General features: G+C 46.3%; 1 protein-coding gene across 3 annotated transcripts in view; it reads left to right on the plus strand.

Moving 5' to 3' along the window:
• ABTB3 (ankyrin repeat and BTB domain containing 3) overlaps positions 1 to 26,488 on the plus strand; it is a 349,230-nt gene that overhangs the window by 215,498 nt on the left and 107,244 nt on the right. Inside the window, exon 1 of one of the 3 annotated variants that reach the window (XM_068278354.1) lies at positions 17,303 to 17,375. The exons of the other annotated variants lie outside the window; for them this stretch is intronic. The gene's annotated coding sequence lies outside the window, so the exon portion shown is untranslated. Of the gene's footprint in view, positions 1 to 17,302; positions 17,376 to 26,488 lie in introns of those variants that run through there. 3 annotated transcript variants of the gene reach the window in all.

Here is a 26,488-nt window from a genome sequence, read left to right on the forward strand (position 1 = left end):
TTTTCAACTCAAAAAATGTGCTGATAAGTTACCCCTTCGGCTTACATGTGAGTCAGTGGAGCAGAATGGATGGTGGAGCAGGTTTTGTTACTGGCAGAGGAGGGTAAGGATCGTGCACTCGTGATCCTGCTCTTGCCAGCTGGCTCCCCCTGCTGTGTCTGTTCCCCCATTCCCCGCAACATGGTGTGCAGAGTGCGCTGCTCAGGACTACCTGTGTCCCCCTGGCTTGTGGAGTGGAGCGTGCAAGCAGCGTGTCAGCGGTGTAATAATCGGGGATTCTTCCTGTGTGGCTATCGCTGTGTCTCATATCTATGACCTCATCTAGTGGCGTCTTGAGAGACAGCTGTATCATTCTTGGGGCACATCTGGCTATGGGGAGGGGTGCTGACTTGTACTGGGGGCACATCTGGCTTCTGAGAAAGGGGCTATACTGTGGAGGGGGCTTATGTGAGTCAATCACTTTTTCCTGGTTTCTGAGGGAAAAGTGGGTACCTCGGCTTATACGTAGTTTTGCCTATATGCAAGTATATACGGTAAATTAATAACCAGGACAAATGGACATAAAAAATGTGTGGGTTTTATCTACAGTTGCATATTTTATCCTGCAAGTATTATGGCTGAAAACTGAGAAATAATACATTTTTTCAGTTTTGCTTGTAATATTCCTCTTCAAAAGTATATGGAATAAAATTATTCTCAGCAAAAAAGTATGAGCCAAAGAAAGCCCAATTTGTGTTTAAAAAAAAAAAAAAAAAACCATACCCGTCTTTCCCCGAAAATAAGACAGTGTCTTATATTAATTTTTGCTCTAAAGGATGTGCTAGGGCTTATTTTCAGGGGATGTCTTATATTTCTATTAGGAAGAGTCTCAGCAGAACATTTCCTGTTCATGTGTACTGTGATGTTCATGGATTTGAAAGTATGCTACTGTGCTGATCAGGCACCTGACCTGTCTTCCCTGCACACAGCTGATAACCTTGCTGTGTGCTGAGATGACAGGTTCAGTGCCTGATTGGCACTGCACCACTGTGTCCCCACTTACTGGCTGCCTCTTTCTCTTCTTTAACTTCCGCTAGGGCTTATTTTTGGGGTAGGGCTTATATTTGAAGCATGCACAAAATTCCAGCTAGGGCTTATTTTCAGGGTAGGTCTTATTTTCAGGGAAAGAGGGTATATACTGGAGGTAGCAGATATCAGCACACACTACATGGTCGTGACATCACACTGTGGAAGGGGTTTTACCACAATACCTGCCATGATGCTCTAGTCTATTTCGATAAAAGGTAAACATTTCTGGTGGTAAAAGGGGGTATCAGCTACTGATTGGGATGAAGTTCAGTCATGGGATTAAAGAGAAACTCCGACCAAAAATTGAACTTTATCCCAATCAGTAGCTGATACCCCCTTTTACATGAGAAATCTATTCCTTTTCACAAACAGACCATCAGGGGGCGTTGTATGACTGATATTGTGGTGAAACCCCTCCCACAAGAAACCCCTCCCACAAGAAAAGTTCGAACTTTTGGCAGTTTCCTGTCTGTGAACCTTGCTGCATTGTGGGAAATAGCTGTTTACAGCTGCTTCCAACTGCCAAAAACCATGCAGCAGCTACATCACCTGCCAACACTAAAATGTTCACTGGAGTTCCTCTTTAAGTTCCTCTTTAGTAATGTTTAGGTCTTATTTTTAAGTACAGAGGGGTCACAATTCACAAACAAACAAAGGCCACTTGGTCTGAAAGGGAGTCACATGAGGGAATTATACAGACAATAAAACAAAACAGTGCAGAACATCACAAATGGGACCATCACTAATCCCCCAAAAAAGGCTGTCCTTGTCTGTTGCCAACAATGAGGATTGTTCTATGGTTCAGCCTGGAAATTCTTCTTGTGGTCACATGTAGAGTCTGTGTTCTGTCTGGCATCAGGTGATTCATCCCCCAGAATGCCTTGCTTCTTCTCTCGTCAAGCCTCATCCAACTCATGACATTCCCTCCTCTGGCTAACCATCGCTGACCTGAACAAGAGAAATCCCTGTTACCATTCCTTAGCAACTCGTTCTCGGGAGATAAAGCAGAGCTCGATGTCCTCTGGGGGCTCAATAAGCAGAATACGCTTCATGGTTGGCCACATAGGAAAACCGAATGAGAGGGAGGCTGGAGTGGGGGTCTACGCCTGGGAACGCTGGTGTGTGTGCGCGGCGGTCTGACATCTCCATTACCGTATATAATGCTCAAGTCCAGGCGGAGACAAGATGTCAAATATCAAATGTACTTCTGTTGTTCTCAAAACTATTGTGTAATTTTATTTTTTGGGGAGGGGGGGGGGCTGGGGGGGGAGGGGGTATTGATACATATCGAAGGCAGGGCTCAAAGTTAGCAAAACTATGCTATGGCATGACAATGTAATGTGCTGCAGAAGATGTTAGTGCTATATAAATACATAATAATAATATGGTAGGACATTAGGCTATGACTATGGTAGGATTAGATTGTGAGCTCCTCTGAGGACAGTCACTGACAAGACTATGTACTCTGTAATTTGCTGCAGAAGAGGTCAGTGCTATATAAATACCTAATAATAATACGGTAGGACATTAGGCTATGACTATGGTAGGATTAGATTGTGAGCTCCTCTGAGGACAGTCAGTGACATGACTATTATCGTAAGAGAACAGAGGCGCCAGCAGGATAAAAGGTAATACAAATTTTAAAATTTGCTGGGAGGCAGTGGTGGACTTACCTCCGAAAAGCAGACTCAAAATACTGTCTGAATTAAACAAATACATTTATTATTGGTACCCCAAAAGATGCAACGCGTTTCGCAGGCACAGCCCGCTTCATCAGGCAATAAGATAGGGGAGAAACAGTAGCTCGTCAGTAGCACGAATAGCGCCTCTGCGGACAGTGAGGACAGGTCTAATCTCCTCACCTGCATCTACAGTGGTTGCCTAAGAGGTAACCCATGTTTGTGAGTATATTTATCTCACACTTACATTTATCCACGGTTTCCAATACATACTGCACTATATTGGGCTCTCTGTGTTTCTTTTTTATTAGTGACATGACTATGTATGCTGTAATGTGCTGCAGAAGATGTCAGTGCTATATAAATACATAATAATAATATGGGAGGACATTAGACTATGACTATGGTAGGGATTTGATTGTGAGCTCCTCTGAGGACAGTCAGTGATATGACTATGTACTCTGTACAGTGCTGCACAAATACGTAATATAATAACAATAATAATATTCATGAAATATACATGCAATCTAGCATTTTTAGCATGTCACCGACCATCTTTAGTGATGTGCACATTTACCCTTTTATAATAATCATGAAGAAAAAACTGCAAACTAAAAACAAAAACTGTATATAAACAAATTCTATGTATTCCCCGAATATCCTGCAGACTGGGTACAACAGGAAATGAGATTCTCAATCCTATTTGAGGATGTATTAAAAAAAAGCCTTATTTAATAAAAGCAGCGCGAGGGGAGTGACAGGGATGATGGCTGCGCATCTTCGCTTCCTCGGTGTCATTCCACCAGCCGGAAAAAATCAAAGCTGCCCATTTGCTACAACACAAAATGGCCGCCTGATTGACCATGATCAGAATTCCGCCGTCGCCCGCGTCTGAAAATAACCTGCGCCTGGCGGGAGCTGTCAGGGTATTGACTGCGGTATCATGCACATTCAATGCAGAGTGTTTCGCTGCACATCTATCATTAGCAGAACTCAGGCGCAGAATGGAGGAGGTGTGAACGTAATACCTATTAAAAGCGCGCTCGCTACTGAAAAACGCCAAATAAAATACATCTCAAGTAAGAAAAGGGGGTGGTGTAGATCAAGCCATTCAGACGCAGAGAGCTCAAATGATTATTACTATTGTGTTATATAGCGCCAGCATCTGCCGTGGCGCTGTACAGCATACAAGGTATAACAATACAACAGGTAAAGTAGTGACACATAAATTACTCTGTTGTAATGGTCCAAGCCCCTATCCCATACAGCCATATCAATCCCTGCCATGTACTGATGAGGGTGAAAAGCCCGAAACCTGCTGTCTACATGTGGGGTTGGTGTGGCTGTGTGATTTTTAAAGCTATAGGCTTGCTATACACCAGCGGTTCTGGATGCTTGTCTGGCTTACAGGGGCGAAAAGGGATAATTTGCATATTCAGTAGTGGTGCATTGTGGGTAACCACAAATATTCACTTATAGCTCAATTATTGCAAATTTCCTTCTGTTTGAGGCCTCTTTTCCTCGAACTGTTTACAGGCAGTGAAATGCCTCTCAAACTCTCACAACTGCTTGCTGCTGCCTGGCAACTGCTTGCTGAGCACACAGCTCAACAGTTCGTGGAAAAGAGGCCTTAGGTCTACTTTCCACGAACTGCTGATAGGCAGTGAAATGCCTCTCACACGCTTACAACTGCTTGTTGCTGCCTGGAAACTGTTCACTAGAGTTGGGCCGAACCTCCGATTTTAGGTTCGCGAACCGGGTTCGCGAACTTTCGCGGAAGGTTCGGTTCGCGTTAAAGTTCGCGAACCGCAATAGACTTCAATGGGGATGCGAACTTTGAAAAAAAAAAAAAAATTATGCTGGCCACAAAAGTGATGGAAAAGATGTTTCAAGGGGTCTAACACCTGGAGGGGGGCATGGCGGAGTGGGATACACGCCAAAAGTCACCGGGAAAAATCTGGATTTGACGCAAAGCAGCGTTTTAAGGGCAGAAATCACATTGAATGCTAAATGACAGGCCTAAAGTGCTTTAAAACATCTTGCATGTGTATACATCAATCAGGGAGTGTAATTAAGGTACTGCTTCACACTGACACACCAAACTCCACTGAACAGAACAGGTATGCAGTGGCGGGTTCACTGAACAGAACAGGTATGCAGTGGCGGGTCCACTGAACAGGTATACAGTGGCGGGTCCACTGAACAGAACAGGTATGCAGTGGCGGGTTCACTAAACAGGTATACAGTGGCGGGTCCACTGAACAGAACAGGTATGCAGTGGTGGGTTCACAGAACAGGTATGCAGTGGCAGGATCAATGAACAGGTATGCAGTGGCAGGATCACTGAACAGGTATGCAGTGGCAGGATCAATGAACAGGTATGCAGTGGCAGGATCAATGAACAGGTATGCAGTGGCAGGATCAATGAACAGGTATGCAGTGGCAGGATCAATGAACAGGTATGCAGTGGCAGGATCAATGAACAGGTATGCAGTGGCAGGATCACTGAACAGGTATGCAGTGGCAGGATCAATGAACAGGTATGCAGTGGCAGGATCAATGAACAGGTATGCAGTGGCAGGATCAATGAACAGGTATGCAGTGGCAGGATCAATGAACAGGTATGCAGCCAGGGACAAGCTAAGGCTAACTAATCTTTCCCTATGAGAGACTGCAGTAGCTCGCCCTACTCTAACTAATGCAGGCACACGAGTGGCCACGGCCGCCGCTGCCTGCCTATATAAGGGGGGGTGGGGCTCCAGGGGCTAGTGTAGCCTAATTGGCTACACTGGGCCTGCTGACTGTGATGTAGAGGGTCAAAGTTGACCCTCAGTGCATTATGGGGCGAACCGCAATGGGGCGAACTTTTCCGCAATAAAGTTCGCGTGCGGTACCCGCACGCGAACCACCTAGGTTCGCGCGAACCAGGTTCGCCGGCGAACCGTTCGGCCCAACTCTACTGTTCACTGCATCCTGGCAACTGCTTGCTGAGCACACAGTTCAACTGTCCGTGGAAAAGAAGCCTTAGGGCCTGTTTCCACTACACACAGATTGGATGCAGAAAAACGGACTCCAATGAATGCCTAAGGGCCCGTTCAGATCACAAATGCGGATGGCCATGCGTGCGGACCGCAACGCGTACGAACGCATGGCCATCCGCGTTTGTGTGCGTTGCGTGGCTGATCCCATTAATGAAAAGTGAATGGGACAGCCACGCGTTTTGGCGAAATCTGCGTGCAGCATGCGTTCCCGGACCGCACAGGTCCGGAACGCATGCAGTGTGAACATCAGACATTGCACTCTATGCAATGTCTGATGTCGTGCGTGTCGGCCACCTGCACGCGTTTCCAAAACGCGGCTGGAAACGCGTGCAGTGTGAACGGGCCCTAAGGGCCTGTTTCCACAAAACGCGATTTTTTTGATGCAGATTATCCCATAGGCATTAATTGGAGTCTTTCTGCATCCATTCTGCATCCAATCTGCATGTACTAGAAACAGGCCCTTTCACACGAGCAGTTGATAGGCAGTGAAAAGACTGTCGAACTCTCACAACTGCTCGCTGCTGCCTGGTAACTGATTTTTGTTGCCTGGTAGCTGCACGCTGCTGCCTGGTAACTGCACGCTGCTGCCTGGTAACTGCTGGCTGCTGCCTGGTAGCTGCACGCTGCTGCCTGGTAACTGCTTGCTGCTGCCTGGTAACTGCTTGCTGCTGCCTGGTAACTGCTTGCTGCTGCCTGGTAACTGCACGCTGCTGCCTGGTAACTGCACGCTGCTGCCTGGTAACTGCTGGCTGCTGCCTGGTAGCTGCACGCTGCTGCCTGGTAACTGCTTGCTGCTGCCTGGTAACTGCTTGCTGCTGCCTGGTAACTGCTTGCTGCTGCCTGGTAACTGCACGCTGCTGCCTGGTAACTGCACGCTGCTGCCTGGTAACTGCACGCTGCTGCCTGGTAACTGCACGCTGCTGCCTGGTAGCTGCACGCTGCTGCCTGGTAACTGCACGCTGCTGCCTGGTAACTGCACGCTGCTGCCTGGTAACTGCACGCTGCTGCCTGGTAACTGCACGCTGCTGCCTGGTAACTGCACGCTGCTGCCTGGTAACTGCACGCTGCTGCCTGGTAACTGCACGCTGCTGCCTGGTAACTGCACGCTGCTGCCTGGTAACTGCACGCTGCTGCCTGGTAACTGCACGCTGCTGCCTGGTAACTGCACGCTGCTGCCTGGTAACTGCACGCTGCTGCCTGGTAACTCCTGGTAACTGCTGGCTGAGCACATAGCTCAATAGCCCGTGGAAAAGAGGCCTTAGGGCCCTTTCACATGAGCAGTTGATAGGCAGTGAAAAGACTGTCGAACTCTCACAGCTGCTTGCTGCTGCCTGGCAACTGCTCACTGCAGCCTGGTAACTGCTCACTGCTGCCTAGTAACTGCCCACTGCTGCCTAGTAACTGCCCACTGCTGCCTAGTAACTGCCCACTGCTGCCTAGTAACTGCCCACTGCTGCCTAGTAACTGCCCACTGCTGCCTAGTAACTGCCCACTGCTGCCTAGTAACTGCTCACTGCTGCCTAGTAACTGCTCACTGAGCGCACAGTTCAGCTGCCCAAGTGAAAGGGCCCTTACGTTAGGCTTACTTTCCACAGACTGTTGAGCTGTGTGCTCAGCAAGCAGTCACCAGGCAGCAGTGAGCAGTTTCCAGGCAGCTATGAGCAGTTGAGAGAGTTTGAGAGGCATTTCACTGCCTATCAGCAGTCCGTGGAAAGGAGGCTTTACTTATCCTGCTTTCAATCTGTTAAACTGCCGTTCAGGAAGATAGCACCTTAACCATTTCAGCCGCCCAGACGTGAAGCTCACGTCCAGGCGGCTGCTGTGCTGTGCTCCCGCTGTTCGGCGCGATTGCGGGCGCGCCCCGTGTCCCCGTGGTGTCCACCGCTAGCCCTGGGATCAGTGAAAGGGAACATGGTTCCCGATCACCGATCCTTGTCCCCCGCAGAAAAACCGAAGCGCTCACCCGTGAGGCTTCAGTTCTTTTGCCCGGAACAATTTCCGCATCCCCCTTGTACTTCCGCTTAGCGAGAAGTACAAGGAGGGAAAACAAAAATGAAGGTGGCCATCTTGTGGCCAAATAGTAAAACTACATCTACACATTTTTTACATTACAATTTACACACATAACAACATTAAAAATGCCCTGTTTATGTCACACACCAAAATATTACCCAAATAATTTTTTTTTATGAAAAAAAAAGAAAAAAATACAATTTTAAAAAATATAAATAGTTACCTAAGGGTCTGAACTTTTTAAATATGCATTTAAAGGGGGTATACTACAAAACATTTTTAAATTATAAGCTTGTAAATAGTGATGGACGCAAAACGGACGAAATGCACCTTTATTTCCAAATAAAATATTGGCGCCATACATTGTGATAGGGACAAAATTTAAATGGTATAATAACCGAGACATATGGGCAAATAAAATACATAGGTTTTAATTATGGTAGCGTGGATTATTTTAAAGCTATAATGGCCGAAAAATGAGAAATAACAAATTTTCTCATTTTTTTTCTTATTAATCCTGTTAAAATGCATTTATAAATAAATAATTCTTAGCAAAATGTACCACCCAAAGAAAGCCTAATTAGTGGCGGAAAAAACAAGATGTAGATCAATAAATTGTGATAAGTAGTAATAAAGTGATTAGCGAATGAATGGGAGGTGAAAATTGCTCTGATGCATAAGGTGAAAAATCCCCGCGGGCTGAAATGGTTAATTGGCAGCCATGGCCTCAGGATTCTGGCTTTTTCATGTTTTCTTCCCTTTTTATCTACCAATTCACCTTGTTTTCCCCCCTGAAGGTGTGCAGTGCGGTCCGGTGTAGCCTGGGACGCTGGTGCGGGTCCTGGGGAGTGCGGGACCTGGAGTTTTTTCCTCCTTGCCGCTTCCTGGGTCCGTTGTCTGTGCCGGTACAGGCCTTGTGGAGTCCACCGCTGCTACCCAGGAGATCAGGGCTCCACTGAGGTAGAAAGACACCGCGCTGATCGGGACACCTTTGGCCTTGCTGGATGCCGGCTCCATCCATCCATCCATTGGCTGCTGCTGCTCGACCTCAGCAGGGACACCTCTGGTTCAGCCCCTCCATGATGCCAGCAGCTAAACCGGAAGTAAGGGCTGCCGCAGCCAGATGCTTCTGTGACAGCCAGATTATCTTACCCAGCCCTGCTGAGAGCTGCTCAGGAGTCAGGACCCATCACATAAATGAACACTACTGCACCTTCTGAACTGGAACACCTTGGCCAGCACTTCTTTCATGAAGATCTGGGTCATCACTGCTTAGGGATGACAGATGATTGCCAAGTGCGACTGGTGGCGCCGTAGTATGGCAGCCTCGGCTTTTGCCTTTTGGACATTATTCCCCCCCACCACCTTCCAGAACCTGTATGAGCCAAAACCAGTTCCGGGTACAACCCCCGTTTGTACTTGGCGGAAGAAATGATTCTTATTCAGCATCAGAAGCACTTCCTATAGCTATAGATTGCTGTATATTGGTCTGTAGCCCCACCTCCCAGTGATGCTTAGCCTAGGCTGTTTATTATGCAGAATTTAAATCCCCCCCCCCCCCCCCCCATCCACCTGAGCCTCCTGGGAGACAATGGTGGGTTACAGTGCACGCAATGACCGTGGTCTCCAAACGTTGGAATTGTGTCATTGCAAAAATCTTTAGGGCTCTTTTCCCCTAGATGCGAATTTGTGTGGATTCGTTGCACACAAGTTCACATAGCAATGTATTTCACTGGGCCCACTTTACATTATATCCATAATTTATATGCAGAAAAAAAAATCCATTCAGCAGTGCTGAAAGTTTCTGGACCCCGCATGCGATTTTCATGCTCTTTTTCACGGTCGCTTTTTTTTTACATGTTTTCTCGTCTCTTTTTGTTAATGTTAATAGAAAGTGGGGGGAAAAAAACACGTATACTTAAAGGAAAAAAAAAAAACAGCACGTATAGTGTACTTTCACATCCGAAAAATAGCATGCGAATTTGCATGCTACCAGTAGTGGAAACAGTACCTTAATTAAGGCCCAGTGCACACCAAAACCTCTAGCAGATCCGCAAAACGCTAGTGGCTTTTGGAGCAGATTTCAGAGCGATTCTAGGCATGTTTAGAGATGTTTTCTAAACACTCCGAGCGTTTTTGGGAGCGTTTTTGTGTAGCAGATTTCAATGGCCTCAATTCACTAAGCTTAACTCCTATCGGTACTTATCCGTTAGCCGGGCGCATCCTCTAGGTGGCGCTAATTACTATTCCCCCTCCAGGCCGACATGGATAGTAGGGAAAGATGTAACTCTGGTGGAGTTTTGTCGCCACCTGCCGGATGCGCCCGGCTAACGGATAAGTACCCTCCTATCTTTAATAACTCTTCAGAGCTGTTTTACAGTTATCACCATGGTGATATAATTGTGATAACTGTAAAACAGCTCTGAAGAGTTATTAAAGACAGGAGTTAAGCTTAGTGAATTGAATTGTTACAGTAAAAGCTGTTACTGAACAGCTTCTGTAACAAAATCGCCTGGAAAACCGCTCTGATCTAGCGTTTTCCAGAGCGGTTTGAGTTTTTCCTATACTTTACATTGAGGCAGAAACGCTTCTGCAAACCGCAAAGGTGCTGCAGGACCCACGTTTGCGGTTTGCTAAAAACCACAAACTGCCGGTGTGCACCATCCCATTGAAATACATTAGCCAAGCGTTTTCTAAGGCGGAAGCAGTTTGCGGATCGCTTCAAAAACCGCTCGGTGTGCGCCAGGCCACAGCGCTCCTCAACCCTGTCAAGGCCCACCAACAGGACATGTTTTGCAGGAAACCACAAACATGCTCAGGGGAGGTAATCAGTGTCTCAGCAGAGCTGATTAACTACCTCTGTGGATTTCCAGAAAATCTGCACTGTTTGTGGGCCCTGAGGACAGGGTTGGGGAACACTGTGCAGATTTTACTACTGATTGTTAATCTCACTAATATTATAAAAGCGAAAGTTTGGATGTTTGGACATTTGTTACTCATTCACGCAACAACGGCTGAACGGATTTGAATGAAATTTGGCACACACATAGTACACTACCTGGATTGGAATAACATATAGGATACTTTTTAGCCCCATAACCAAAAAGTAGGTGGAGACAAATACAAATTTCACTGGGACAATATAAACAGCAGCCATTCTTACACTGTTAATGGCAGGGATCTCAAACTTTACACAGTTAATTACTGGGTGACTGGGATTCATATTCAGAAAAGTGGGTGGAGCCTACAAAAGCCAATCAAAAATTACCTTAGCAGAATATTTAATTGCAGCCATTCTTGCACTGTTAATAGCACAAGCCTCAAACCTGGTACAGTTGGTCATTGGGTGAGCGGGGTTCAAATTAAGAAAAGGGGGTGGAGCCACAAACAGTCGATCAGATTTGTTTAATTTCAATGCAAATGATGGATGCCAAAGACCGCAAAGCTGGCTGGATAGTGTACTGGTTGAGGGCTCCGCCTTTGACATGGGAGACCAGGGTTGGAATCCTGGCTAGGTCAAGTACCTATTCAGTAAGGAGTTCAAGGCAAGACTCCCTAACACTGCAGGGTGGCCTCTTGAGCGCGTCCCAGTGGCTGCAGCTCTTGAGCGCTTTGAGTTCCACAGGAGAAAAGCGCTATACAAATGTTCAGATTATTATTATTATAAACTAGGTCATTGAGTAATTGTGTGTTAGGGTTAGGAAAAGTGGGCGGAACCAACACCAGCCAAATACATTCCTGGGCAACGCCGGGCCATCAGCTAGTGTACAGTAAAAGGATGGTATCATCCACCTGAAGAATCTTACACTGCCATACTCTATAGTTTATGAAATGTGTGCGACTACCCCAAATATGACTTAAGGGGCCCATACACTTACACGATTTTCCACCGATATACAGCAGATTCGATTACTGTGATCAAATTTGCTGTGAAATCATTGCACAAACGACCGAACGATCGATTTCCGTCCGAAATCGATCGTTCCCGTCGATCTGTCTGAAGATTTCGCTTGATCGCCGGCGGGTCGGGAGTGCGTCGATAGCGGCATTCGAATGTCCGACGAACGATGCTCGCGGCAATACATTACCTGCTCCGTCGGTGCGTATCCCTGCTGTCCCTTCTCTGCGCTGGGCTTCGGCTGGCTTCACTTACTTCCAGTCCCGACAGGAAGTTTAAACAGTAGAGCGCCCTCTACTGTTTAAACTTCCCCCGACCAGAAGTAAAGTGAAGCTAAAGCCCAGACCGGAGAAGGGACAGCAGAGACCGGGGGACTCGCGCCGGCCGGATCTGGTAATGTATGCAGGGGGAGGGAGGGGGGGGGGGGGGTGCAGCGGCAGCTCCACAGATTGTTAATCGGTTTCATAGTGAAATCGATTCACAATCTGTTTGCAGTGTAGGCAGCCAATAGATCCCCCCTTGATCAGATTCGATAACAGAGGGATCTATCTGCTGGTCGATCTGGTGGCAATCGACCAGTGTATGGCAGCCTATATTTAGGTTTATCGGTAGATTTACGGCTACATTTACTTCATTTCTTTGCGTCTTCCTGACTCGTGTCGGCCGCCAGCAGCACCTGCATTTCCGATTTCTGTAACACGCGAATCCTTCATCCCTCCCCGGCCTCCCTCTGCCTGCGCGGTGACCGTATCTGGCTGGATGCTGCAGAGAGCTGGCGAGATCTCATTTTCCTGTGCAAGCTGATAAATATTAGAGTCAGGGAGCTGCTGGAGACGCAGGGCGATAGCTGCTCCCGCTGTGGGCATTGCGAAGCTGCTGCGGCATTCGCGGATGAATATTGAATTACGAGAGGGGGAACGCACACCTTCATGCTGGAGAATGCGTGGGCAGCCGCTGGATCGCGCCTGCATCTGAAGGAAGAGCCAATTCCACCCAAGGCTTATATTCTTGTACTGCATGGTCGCTGGCTAATGAGTTGTATCCTGACGTGCTGCATCTCTCGGGGAGCTCCGCTGAGGTCAGCCAGTGACATGACTATGTACTCTGCAAAGTGCTGCAGAAGATGTCAGTGCTATATAAATACATAATAATAATAATCTGGTAGGGCATTACACTATGACTATGGTAGGATTAGATTGTGAGCTCCTCTGAGGACAGTCAGCGACAGGACTATGCACTCTGCAAAGTGCTGCAGAGGATGTCAGCGCTATATAAATACATAATAATAATATGGGAGGACATTAGACTATGACTATGGTAGGATTAGATTGTGAGCTCCTCTGAGGACAGTCAGTGACATGACTATGTACTCTGCAAAGTGCTGCAGAAGATGTCAGTGCTATATAAATACATAATAACAATATGGGAGGACGTTAGGCTATGACTATGGTAGGATTAGATTGTGAGCTCCTCTGAGGACAGTCAGTGACATGACTATGTAGTCTGTAAAGTGCTGCAGAAGATGCCTGTGCTATATAAATACATAATAATAATATGGTAGGACATTACACTATGACTATGGTAGGATTAGATTGTGAGCTCCTCTGAGGACAGTCAGTGACATGACTATGTACTCTGTAAAGTGCTGCAGAAGATGTCAGTGCTATATAAATACATAATAACAATATGGGAGGACATTAGACTTTGACTATGGTAAGATTAGATTGTGAGCTCCTCTGAGGACAGTCAGTGACAGGACTATGTACTCTGCAAAGTGCTGCAGAAGATGTCACTGCTATATAAATACATAATAATAATATGGGAGGACATTAGACTATGACTATGGTAGGATTAGATTGTGAGCTCCTCTGAGGACAGTCAGTGACATGACTATGTAGTCTGTAAAGTGCTGCAGAAGATGCCTGTGCTATATAAATACATAATAATAATATGGTAGGACATTACACTATGACTATGGTAGGATTAGATTGTGAGCTCCTCTGAGGACAGTCAGTGACATGACTATGTACTCTGTAAAGTGCTGCAGAAGATGTCAGTGCTATATAAATACATAATAACTATATGGGAGGACATTAGACTTTGACTATGGTAAGATTAGATTGTGAGCTCCTCTGAGGACAGTCAGTAGCATGACTATGTAGTCTGTAATGTGCTGCAGGAGATGTCAGTGCTATATAAATACCTAACAATAATATGGTAGGACATTAGACTGTGACTATGGTAGGATTAGATTGTATATATACATGGTCAAAATAAAAATAACAATACTTTTTTTTTGCCAGTAAGAACAACAAACGGGAATATACAAACAACTTTTGTATTAAATAGGGGTGGTCAATGAGATGTAAATAATTAAGAGTTGATGCAAGATTAGACAAATTGTGTGTGTAAATAAATGCAGCTTTCATGTCTCACCTCAGGAAGATCTGATTATTCCACCTTCAAGCTGTATATATAAAATTACAATAATTATAATAATCCTGCATCAACTTTGAGTTATTTTCATCTCTTTGTCCACCCCTACAGACAGGGGCGTAACTAGAAATCACTGGGCCCCCCTGCGAATATTTGGATGGGGCCCCCCCCATAGGTGCCAAATAATCGTAATGGGGCAGCGTTTCACTGTAAATTAATTGTAAAGTGGGCAGCATTTTACCAGACAATCGTAATGTGGGCCAGAAAATCGTAATGTGGGCAGAGTTCACCAGAAAATCGTAATGTGGGCCTTTAGAAAATCATAATGTGGGCAGAGTTCACCAGAAAATCGTAATGTGGGCACCAGTCACCAGAAAATAGTAACGTGAGCAGCAGTCACCAGAAAATTGTAACGTGGGCAGCATTCACCAGACAATCGTAATGTGGGCAGCGTTCACCAAAATATCGTAATGTGGGACAGAAAATCGTAATGTGGGCAGAGTTCACCAGAAAATTGTAACATGGAGAGCATTCACCAGACAATCGTAACTTGGGCAGTGTTCACCAGAAAATCGTAATGTGGGCCAGAAAATCGTAATGTGGGCAGCGTTCACCAGAAAATCGTAACGTGGACAGCATTCACCAGACAATCGTAACGTGGGCAGTGTTCACCAGAAAATCTTAATGTGGGCCAGAAAATCGCAATGTGGGCAGCAGTCACCAGAAAATCGCCATGTGGGCAGCAGTCACCAGAAAATTGCAATGTGGGCATCAGTCACCAGAAAATCCTAATGTGGGCAGCAGTCACCAGAATATCGTAATGTGGGCAGCAGTCACCAGAAAATCCTAATGTGGGCAGCAGTCAGTCACCAGAATGTCGTAATGTGGGCAGCAGACACCAGAAAATCCTAATGTGGGCAGCAGTCACCAGAAAATCCTTATGTGGGCAGCAGTCACCAGAAAATCGCAATGTGGGCAGCAGTCACCAGAAAATCGCAATGTGGGCAGCAGTCACCAGAAAATCCTAATGTGGGCAGCATACACCAGAAAATCGCAATGTGGGCAGCAGACACCTGAAAATCGCAATGTGGGCAGCAGACACCTGAAAATCGTAATGTGGGCAGCAGACACCTGAAAATCACAATGAGGGCAGCAGACACCTGAAAATCGCAATGTGGGCAGCAGTGACCAGAAAATCGCAATGTGGGCGGGCAGCAGTGACCAGAAAATCGTAATGTGGGCAGCAGACACCTGAAAATCGTAATGTGGGCAGCAGACACCAGAAAATCGCAATGTGGGCAGCAGACACCAGAAAATCATAATGTGGGCAGCAGACACCTGAAAATCGTAATGTGGGCAGCAGACACCTGAAAATCGTAATGTGGGCAGCAGACACCTGAAAATCGTAATGTGGGCAGCAGTCACCAGAAAATCGCAATGTGGGCAGCAGTGACCAGAAAATCGTAATGTGGGCAGCAGACACCTGAAAATCGTAATGTGGGCAGCAGACACCAGAAAATCATAATGTGGGCAGCAGTCACCAGAAAATCATAATGTGAGCAGCAGACACCAGAAAATCGCAATGTGGGCAGCAGTCACCAGAAAATCGTAATGTGGGCAGCAGACACCTGAAAATCGTAATGTGGGCAGCAGTCACCAGAAAATCGTAATGTGGGCAGCAGACACCTGAAAATCGCAATGTGGGCAGCAGTCACCAGAAAATCGTAATGTGGGCAGCAGACACCTGAAAATCGCAATGTGGGCAGCAGTCACCAGAAAATCGTAATGTGGGCAGCAGTCACCAGAAAATCGTAACGTGGGCAGCAGACACCTGAAAATCGTAACGTGGGCAGCAGACACCTGAAAATCGCAATGTGGGCAGCAGTCACCAGAAAATCGCAATGTGGGCAGCAGGCACCTGAAAATCGCAATGTGGGCAGCAGACACCAGAAAATCGTAATGTGGGCAGCAGACACCTGAAAATCGTAATGTGGGCAGCAGTCACCAGAAAATCCTAATGTGGGCAGCAGTGACCAGAAAATCGCAATGTGGGCAGCAGACACCTGAAAATCACAATGTGGGCAGCAGACACCTGAAAATCACAATGTGGGCAGCAGACACCTGAAAATCACAATGTGGGCAGCAGACACCAGAAAATCCTAATGTGGGCAGCAGTGACCAGAAAATCGCAATGTGGGCAGCAGTCACCAGAAAATCGTAATGTGGGCAGCAGACACCTGAAAATCGTAATGTGGGCAGCAGTCACCAGAAAATCGTAATGTGGGCAGCAGACACCTGAAAATCGCAATGTGGGCAGCAGTCACCAGAAAATCGTAATGTGGGCAGCAGACACCTGAAAATCGCAATGTGGGCAGCAGTCACCAGAAAATCGTAATGTGGGCAGCAGTCACCAGAAAATCGTAACGTGGGCAGCAGACACCTGAAAATCGTAACGTGGGCAGCAGACACCTGAAAATCGCAATGTGGGCAGCAGTCACCAGAAAATCGCAATGTGGGCAGCAGGCACCTGAAAATCGCAATGTGGGCAGCAGACACCAGAAAATCGTAATGTGGGCAGCAGACACCTGAAAATCGTAATGTGGGCAGCAGTCACCAGAAAATCCTAATGTGGGCAGCAGTGACCAGAAAATCGCAATGTGGGCAGCAGACACCTGAAAATCACAATGTGGGCAGCAGACACCTGAAAATCACAATGTGGGCAGCAGACACCTGAAAATCACAATGTGGGCAGCAGACACCAGAAAATCGCAATGTGGGCAGCAGACACCTGAAAATCACAATGTGGGCAGCAGACACTAGAAAAAAAAATGCACCTGTGAAAAAAAAACAATTCACTTACCTGACAGAAGTCTTCTGCTCTCCCGGCATCTGGCTCGCAGCTCCCCGAGTCCTCCTGCAGCACATCTCCCGCGCTGACAGGCAGAGTGCAGGGCTACGGCAAGATGGCTGCCGAAGCCCTGTACTAGAGACACATAGTCTCCAGTGTAGGGCTTCTTCGGCGGCCATCTTGCCGTAGCCCTGCTCTGCCTGCCGGAGACTATGCAGGCTGCTGGAGCGGGGCTGCGGGGACTGAACTGGCGCAGCGTCTATTAGACGCTGCGGCCAGTTGAGCACCTTGCTGGGGGGTCCAGAGCAGCGCTCCCCCCACGCACAGTGAGCGGGCCCCAGAGCAGCCCCGGGCGGCAGGGCCCCCCTGCGGCTGAGAGAGTCGCATCCCCGGTAGGTACGCCGGTGGTGACAGCCTTTCCTCCTCCGGGCCCCTGACTTGCTAGGGGCCCCCCTGCAACTGCAGGGGCTGCAGGGTCTATTCCTACGCCCCTGCCTACAGATAATAATACATACACTCGTCACAAGTGAAATCACAACACCAGTACATCCAGACCTGCTTCTCTTTGCGTCAAAAAACTTTTGTCTTTAGGTACATGCACACCCCACCTGCTGGCCAATATTGGAACTGCAGCTGGCACTTGTTAGCACTTGTAATTCCTTTGGGAGAAACTGAGACCATATTATTATTATTATTATTATTATTTTTTTTTTTAACATCTTTTGCAGGAACATAGAATAACGCGCAAGGAAAGGTAGAACAGTTATTTATTACACAACCATTGAAGGCAGGCCAGTGGGTGTCTCTAGAGCGTTGGTAATTCCTTCCGCCGTCTACTTATGTGGTTTCCCGAGTTGGTTTATTTTATGTTTGATCTGTCTGTTTTGTTTATTCTGCCGGTTCTGACAAACATTCCGATCTGTTTTTGCTACTTTGTGTTTATTGCTTATTCTTAGAAGCAACGCTTGTTTATACATCGGTGGTCAATTTATTTTCCTGCCTTGGTAACATTTTTTTTTTTTAATGCTATTACTTTCTTCTGCTACGTTTTATGTTTTATGGCTGTCTTTTGCTTGGGTAGCTCTGACTGACAGATTTTTGTCGTGGGAGGGGCTTTAGAGAAACAGGTGGGGCTTATTATGGGGGTGGGCATGTCTTGCTATATCAATATCTCAGCTCTGTATCATTTTGTTGGAAGATGTTGTTACCAGCAATAAATATTGACATCTCTCCTCTACCTTCCAGCTCACCCTAAGGGCAGTACAATCTCCTTAATGATCCACTGTACAATGTGTTGATCCTAATTTCGAAACAATTATTTTAGTCTGATTGGATTGCTTCGCATTTTACCCTCCGTTGTTGAACCCAAACGGTCAATTGTAAAGATCGGATCAGGCGCTCGATTGTTTGTGAAATTGGATGTTTAACTCCTTTACACTAACCTTTACTCCATAACTATCCCTTAGGCGTTTTCCACACATTTGATGGATTTAATGGAATCACGTTTTTTGTACGTTTGTATTCGATACGTGAAAGACCAATACAAAGTGCTGTACACGCGAGAAGTGGAACGAAAATCATACATCATTCCAAACATTTCTTACAAATCAATAACTACAGAGTGGGGTGTGCGTAATTATTCAGCCCCCTGAGTCAATACTTTGTAGAACCACCTTTTGCTGCAATTACAGCTGCCAATCTTTTAGAGCATGTCTCTACCAGCTTTGCACATCTAGAGACTGAAATCCTTGCCCATTCTTCTTTGCAAAACAGCTCCAGCTCAGTCAGATTAGATAGACAGCGTTTGTAAACAGCAGTTTTCAGATCTTGCCACAGATTCTCGATTGGATTTAGATCTGGACTTTGGCTGGGCCATTCTAACACATAGATCTGTTTTGTTTTAAACCATTCCATTGTTGCCTTGGCTTTATGTTTAGGGTCATTGTCCTGCTGGAAGGTGAACCTCCGCCCCAGGCTCAAGTCTTTTGCAGTCTCCAAGAGGTTTTCTTCCAAGTTTGCCCTGTATTTGGCTCCATCCATCTTCCCATCAACTCTGACCAGCTTCCCTGTCCCTGCTGAAGAGATGCACCCCCAGAGCATGATGCTGCCACCACCATATTTGACAGTGGGGATGGTGTGTTCAGAGTGATGTGCAGTGTTAGTTTTCCGACACACATAGCGTTTTGCATTTTGGCCAAAAAGTTCCATTTTGGTCTCATCTGACCAGAGCATCTTCTTCCACGTGGTTGCTGTGTCCCCCACATGGCTTGTGGCAAACTGCAAACGGGACTTTTTATGCTTTTCTGTTAACAATGGCTTTCTTCTTGCCACTCTTCCATAAAGGCCAACTTTGTGCAGTGCACGACTAATAGTTGTCCTATGGACAGATTCCCCCACCTGAGCTGTAGATCTCTGCAGCTCGTCCAGAGTCACCATGGGCCTCTTGACTGCATTTCTGATCAGCGCTCTCCTTGTTCGGCCTGTGAGTTTAGGTGGACGGCCTTGTCTTGGTAGTTTTGCAGTTGTGCCATACTCCTTCCATTTCTGAATGATCGCTTGAACAGTGCTCCTTGGGATGTTCAAGGCTTTGGAAATCTTTTTGTAGCCTAAGCCTGCTTTAAATTTCTCAATAACTTTATGCCTGACCTGTCTGGTGTGTTCTTTGGACTTCATGGTGTTGTTGCTCCCAATATTCTCTTAGACAACCTTTGAGGCCGTCACAGAGCAGCTGTATTTGTACTGACATTAGATTACACACAGGCGCACTCTATTTAGTCATTAGCACTCATTAGGCAATGTCTATAGGCAACTGACTGCACTCAGACCAAAGTGGGCTGAATAATTACGCACACCCCACTTTGCAGTTATTTTATATATAAAAAATGTTTGGAATCATGTATGATTTTCAATCCACTTCTCACGTGTACACCACTTTGTATTGGTCTTTCATGTGGAATTCCAATAAAATTGATCCATGTTTGTGGCAGTAATATGACAAAATGTGGAAAACTTCAAGGGGGCTGAATACTTTTGCAACCCACTGTATAAGGTGCTTCTTATTTTTAGATGTTGACATGTATTTTAAATTTTACAATTTTTGGCGATAGTGCCCCTTTAAGTAAAATACCAGCCCTAATACAAACAAGGGAAAGCCCATATGCCACAGGTTATCCTGTCGTGGATCACCTCCTGTTGCCATGGCAACAGCTGGATTGTCTCTGCCTAGGTTTTGTGAAGCAGTCAGCTTGTTTACCTGAACGGAATTGCTTTAGTTGTCAGCTATTTTCCGGTTGAGGGATGGATAGATCGGCGCAGAGCGGCTGGGATGCGGCGCTTTAATTACGGCCTGTTGTATTCTTGCTTGGTTGGAAATTGCGGCGCGCGGCTAAACCCGCGTGCAGCGCTGGGCTTTTAATTTGGTAATTATTGACTGAACGTGTTGTGCCGGAGGTGGGAGGACTTTACGCATCAGTGTTGGCGCCTGGTTAATTTTTCAGGAGGTAACAAGAGGTGCTCACGAAAAATAAATAAACGTTCTAAAACATGAATTGGAAAAAAAACACACACAGAAAAATTGATTATTTGTTTTCGAAGAAAAAATTATTTTTGAATTCTTACAGTGCAATTGATTGTTTTATAAAATAAAAATAAAAAAAAAAATGGGAAAACAATTGACTTGATTGTATATGGCCAGATATAAAGCAAACCTGAAGTGGAAATAAACTTATGATATAATGAATTGCGTGTGTAGTACAGCTAAGAAATAGAACATTAGTAGCAAAGATATGAGTCTCATATTGTTTCCAGTACAGGAAGAGTTAAAAGAACTTCAGTTATTATTATCTATGCAAAAGAGCTTCTCTGAGCTATTTGACCCACTGGGTCCAATACATTACTTTTTTATGAAGCACTTCAAGCAGAACTGTAGATAGAAAATAAACACATTGTTTCACTTACCTGGGGCTTCCCCAAGCCCCCAGCAGCCGTCCTGTCCTGCGCCGGTCCTGCCCGAGCCTCCGTTCTCCCGCCGCCGCTCCGTCCCGTACCTCAACTTGTAAGTCGAGGCCAGCGCAGCCCTGCCAAGCGTATCCTTTCTTCGCGTTCCCCTCTGCAATAGCGAGGAACGCGAAGAAAGGATACGCGTGGCCAGAGCCGCGCAAGCGCAGTACCGCACCGAAAGTAACCGAAAGTAGCTGGCGGCGGGCGAAAGGAGGCTCGTTGAGAAGCGGCGCGGGACAGGACAGCTGCTGGGGGCTTGGGGAAGCCCCAGGTAAGTGAAACAATGTGTTTATTTTTCCTCTACAGTCCTGCTTTAAACAGCCAAGAAACAGTGAGAGACAGCTTGAGATAAGGTTTTACTGCAGGAAAGTCATTATTTCTGCTATGTTTTATAGTTTATAGACAGTGTGGTTTTAAAACTGCAACTGTGACTGGATGATACAATGTTATAAAAAAAAAAGCTATTTAACTGAAATCAAAAACATGAGACTCTTTTCTTTGTTACTTATGTTCTATTTCTTAGCTGTACTACACATACAATCCATTATCTCATAATTTTTTTTTGCGCATCAGAGACATAATTGGAAACTGGGTTCTGAAGCCAACACAAATGATAATGGTTGAATAGGTTCTGGACAGGCACAGGTAAAGATGGTTAGTGATATGGGATGGGAGGGTGAGCGCTACCAGTTAGGTTTAGATGCTTAAAGGACCACTGTCGCAAAGATCTTAAAATATATATAAACACGTACAAATAAGAAGGATGTGTCTTCCAGAGTAAAATAAGCCATAAATTACTTTTCTCCTATGTTGCTGTCGCTTACAGTAGGTAGTAGAAATCTGGCATTGCCGTCAGGTTTTGGGCTAGTCCATCTTTCCATAGGGGATTCTCAGCATGGCCTTTATTCTTTATAAAGACACTCCCTGAAAAAGATTTATGCAAAGAGGCTGGCCAGCTTCTCTGCTCACCGTACACTTTTTAGAATAGAGCAACTGCCATTCACTAAGAGCTTTTGAAAATAAAGAAATCCCTGGGAATCCCCCATGAGGAGATGGCCTAGTCCAAAACCTGTTGGTCAGATTTCTACTACCTACTGTAAGTGACAGCAACATAGGAGAAAAGTAATTTATGGCTCATTTTATTCATCTCATCTGTATATGTTTACATTTATTTTCACATTTTAAGAGTGTTACTTTAACTATTTCTGCCGCCCGGACGTGAAGCTCACGTCCGGGCGGCTGCTCTGCTGCGGTGCCGCGCTTCGAGGGCGCGCCCCCGTGGTATCATCGGTAGCCCTGGGATCAGTGAACGGGAACATGGTTCCCGATCACTGATGCGTGCCCCCCGCAGAAAAAACAAAGCGCTCTTACTAGAGGCTTCAGTCTTTCTGCACGCAAAAATGCACCTTTATTTCCAAATATAATATTGGCGCCATACATTATGATAGAGACAAAATTTAAATGGTGTCATAACCGAGACAAACGGGCAAATAAAATACATAGGTTTTAATTATGGTAGCCTGGATTATTTTAAAGCTATAATGGCCGAAATCTGAGAAATCATAATTTTTCTCCATTTTTTTATTAATCCTGTTAAAATGCATTTTTTTAAAAAAATAATTCTTAGCAAAATGTACCACCCAAAGAAAGCCTAATTAGTGGCGGAAAAAAACAAGATATAGATCAATAAATTGTGATAAGTAGTGATAAAGTTATTAGCGAATGAATGGGAGGTGAAAATTGTTCTGATGCATAAGGTGAAAAATCCCCGCGGGCTGAAATGGTTAAGATAGCCATCACAAGACTGTACATGATGCCTAGACTGGTAGCTTCTTTTCACATTACTAATCACCTCTCTATTGGAGAACCTGCAACCAACTTGGGCAGCACGGTGGCGTAGAGGTTAGCTCTCTCGCCTTGCAGCGCTGGGTACCTGGTTCGAATCCCAGCCAGGGCACTATCTGCAAAGAGTTTGTATGTTCTCTCCGTGTCTGCGTGGGTTTCCTCCGGGCACTCCGGTTTCCTCCCACATTCCAAAAACATACGGATAAGTTAATTGGCTCCCCCTAAAATTGGCCCTAGACTACAGTACGTTCACTACATAATATAGACAAATGGCAATGGTAGGGATTAGATTGTGAGCTCCTTTGAGGGACAGTTAGTGACGATATATATATATATATATATATATACACTGTACAGCGCTGCGTAATATGTTGGCGCTATATAAATACTAAATAATAATATTAATAATAACCAACTGGGAACTCTAATACACCAGGAAACATCGGATCCGCAAAATAATAATTTAGTATTTATATAGCGCCGACATCTTCCACAGTGCTGTACAGAGTATATAGTCTTGTCACTTATGAGATCGTTCATATCGGCGCATTTTGTTTGCTTTCCGCTCAGCACAGCGATGCATGTACCATTTTTAGGGAGTTTTTGCTACAATGGAAGGTAAAGTAAAAACGCAAAACGCTCACAAAATCGCTGTATGCGGCGATTGCGTTCGCGCTTTTAAGAATAAATACATTGTATTCTCTTCTGGGTCAAAGAGTTCACTTCCTGACATGCGTCAGGAAGTGAAAAAACAAATCGCTCTGCAAAAGCGCCTTGAAAAGCAATTTACAAAAAATCGTAGTGTGCAGGTAAGCGCCGGGAGAAGAAAAAAAAGTTACTTACAAGATCGCAAAAGGCTGGCCTAAGCGATTGCCTCAGAGGGGCTCACAATCTAATCCCTTCCATAGTCAAATGTCTATGTCTGTATTGTGAGGTGCATGTATCGTAGTCTAGGGACAATTTAGGGGGAAGCCAATTAACTTATCTGTATGTTTTTGGGATGTGGGAGGAAACCTACACAGACACCATGCGTCTGTGCATTAAGCCCAGATTCCCCTGCTTCCCCCAGCATGCATCTGTATGTAAACCCCCGATGCCCCTCGGGGCATCCATGCATAAAACAAAATGGATGAAGTGTTTCCACATATTATATTTCTGTCTACATGTAAGAGGGCAATCCACAGATGGATAGAGGTGTGATTAGAACAAACTGTAAGCTTGTCCTGTCGAGTTTTTGGCACTGACCTGTTTAAATTCATGTAAATAGCTCATGTTACGACTTGTATATTATTACAAATGGTCTTCAGTAAACATTAAGGTTAGGCCTCAAGCAGGGGTTTACTTGCTGCTATCACTTCCCCTATTGGCGAGCTTAATGAACTTCCATCAAATTGTGGGAAAAATCAAACAAAATGAGAAACAAACAGCAAATGTCATCCTATCCACTCTCTAAACTCTCCAGGATAAAGTATATGCTATAGGCTGAGGTGGGATTGAATGCTGCAGACCGAGGGGGCTTTGGGCTTCGCAAACAGAGGGGCAGCTTTTATATCTCTCAGGGCTGAGCATGGCCTGTATAACCTCATGTCTCCCAGCCAGCTCTGGCCTCCAGGCCTGGTCGTGGCCATATAACCTCATGTCTCCCAGCTCGGGCCTCCAGGCCCAGATGTGGCCCATATAACCTCATGTCTCCCAGATCAGGTCTCCATGCCTGGCTGTAGCCTATGTAACCTTTTGTCTTCCAGCTCGGGCCTCCAGGCCTGGGCGTGGCCTGTTTAACTTCATGTCTCCCAGCTCGTGCCTCTAGGCCTGGGCGTGGCTTGTATAACCTCATTCCAAAAACAGCGAGATTAGAATAAAAGTAGGTATGACCCGACTGAGCACAAATCACATAGGATGTTATTCCAAAAAAGTTTACTTTATTAATCAAATTGTATCAAACATTCTTAAAAAAATGACCAATAAAAATGTGTAACCTCATGTTTCCCAGCTCGGGCCTCCAGGCCTGGGTGTGGCCTGTATAGCCTCATGTCTCCAAGCTCGGGCCTCCAGGCCTGGATGTGGCCCGTATAACCTCATGTCTCCCAGTTAGGGCCTCCAGGCCTGGGTGTGGCCTGTATAAGCTCATGTGTTCCAGCTCGGGTCTCCAGGCTTGGGTGTGGCCTATGTAACCTTGTGTCTTCCAGCTCGGGCCTCCAGGCCTGGGTGTGGCCTGCATAACCTCATGTCTCCAAGCTCTGGTCTCCAGGCCTGGGCGTGGCCTTATAACCTCATGTCTCCCAGCTCGGGCCTCCAGGCCTAGGCGTGGCCATGAAACCTTATGTCTCCCAGCTCGGGCCTCCAGGCCTGGGCGTGGCCGTATAACCTCATGTCTCCCAGCTCGGGCCTCCAGGCATAGGCGTGGCCATATAACCTCATGTCTCCCAGCCCGGGCCTCCAGGCCTGAGCATGGCCCGTATAACCTCATGTCTCCCAGCTCGGGCCTCCAGGCATAGGCGTGGCCATATAACCTCATGTCTCCCAGCTCGGGCCTCCAGGCATAGGCGTGGCCATATAACTTCATGTCTCCCAGCTCGGGCCTCCAGGCAAAGGCGGGGCAATATAACCTCATGTCTCCCAGCTCGGGCCTCCAGGCATAGGCGTGGCCATATAACCTCATGTCTCCCAGCTCGGGCCTCCAGGCATAGGCGTGGCCGTATAACCTCATGTCTCCCAGCTCAGGCCTCCAGGCCTGACAGTGCCCATATAACCACATGTCTCCCAGCTCGGGCCTCCAGGCCTGGGCGTGGCCGTATAACCTCATGTCTCCCAGCTCGGGTCTCCAGGCCTGGGCGTATAACCGCATGTCTCCCAGCTCAGGCCTGGGTCTGGCCTGTATAACCTCATGTCTCCCAGCTCAGGCCTGGGTCTGGCCTGTATAACCGCATGTCTCCCAGCTCGGGCCTCCAGGCCTGGGCGTGGCCGTATAACCTCACGTCTCCCAGCTCGGGTCTCCATCAACACAGACATATATGTGACTGCAGCCATATGCTGAGAATGACTCTGGAATAAATATTTGGATAAAGCGGCTGGAGCAGTCATTCCTGCAATAAAGCTGCTGATGGATTGCGTGCCGTGCGCTGCCTTCCTCGCGATCTCTCACATGGCTCTGGTGCTGCCTCTTCTGACTCGGATCCTGAAAATATAGCCTATTTATTAGAAAACGGGTACTTTTCGCTGACCCCGCATTCATCATTGGCTGTTCCCGTCTAACTGGGTCATAGCAAAGCAGATTAATGGAAGCTTCTAAAATCTGTATTGATAAGTGCGCCGGTGCTCCAGATAAATTACTCAACATCCTGATAGATCCAAACAGCCCTGGCTGTACACATAATATCTCTGCCTTCCTTAGTTCCCTCCTCCTCTCCTCTGTTCATCTCTCCTATCTTTTGCTTTCCCAACCCGCCTTTCCTTGCCTTTCCTTTCCTTCTTCTTTCTTTTTTTTACACGCCCCATTCCTTTTCTCCCCCTTCCCTTTCATTTTATCCTCCTTTTCTTTCCCTCCATGTCACTCTCCTTGCCTTTCCTTTCTTTTCCTTTCCTTTCTCTCAACGCCCCTTCTTCTTTCTTTCCTTTTTTATCTCCGCCCCTCCCTTTCCCCTCCTTTATTTTTCTTTCCTTT

The sequence above is a fragment of the Hyperolius riggenbachi genome, chromosome 3 (assembly GCF_040937935.1).
Source record: "Hyperolius riggenbachi isolate aHypRig1 chromosome 3, aHypRig1.pri, whole genome shotgun sequence".
Classification (NCBI taxonomy): Eukaryota; Metazoa; Chordata; class Amphibia; order Anura; family Hyperoliidae; genus Hyperolius; species Hyperolius riggenbachi.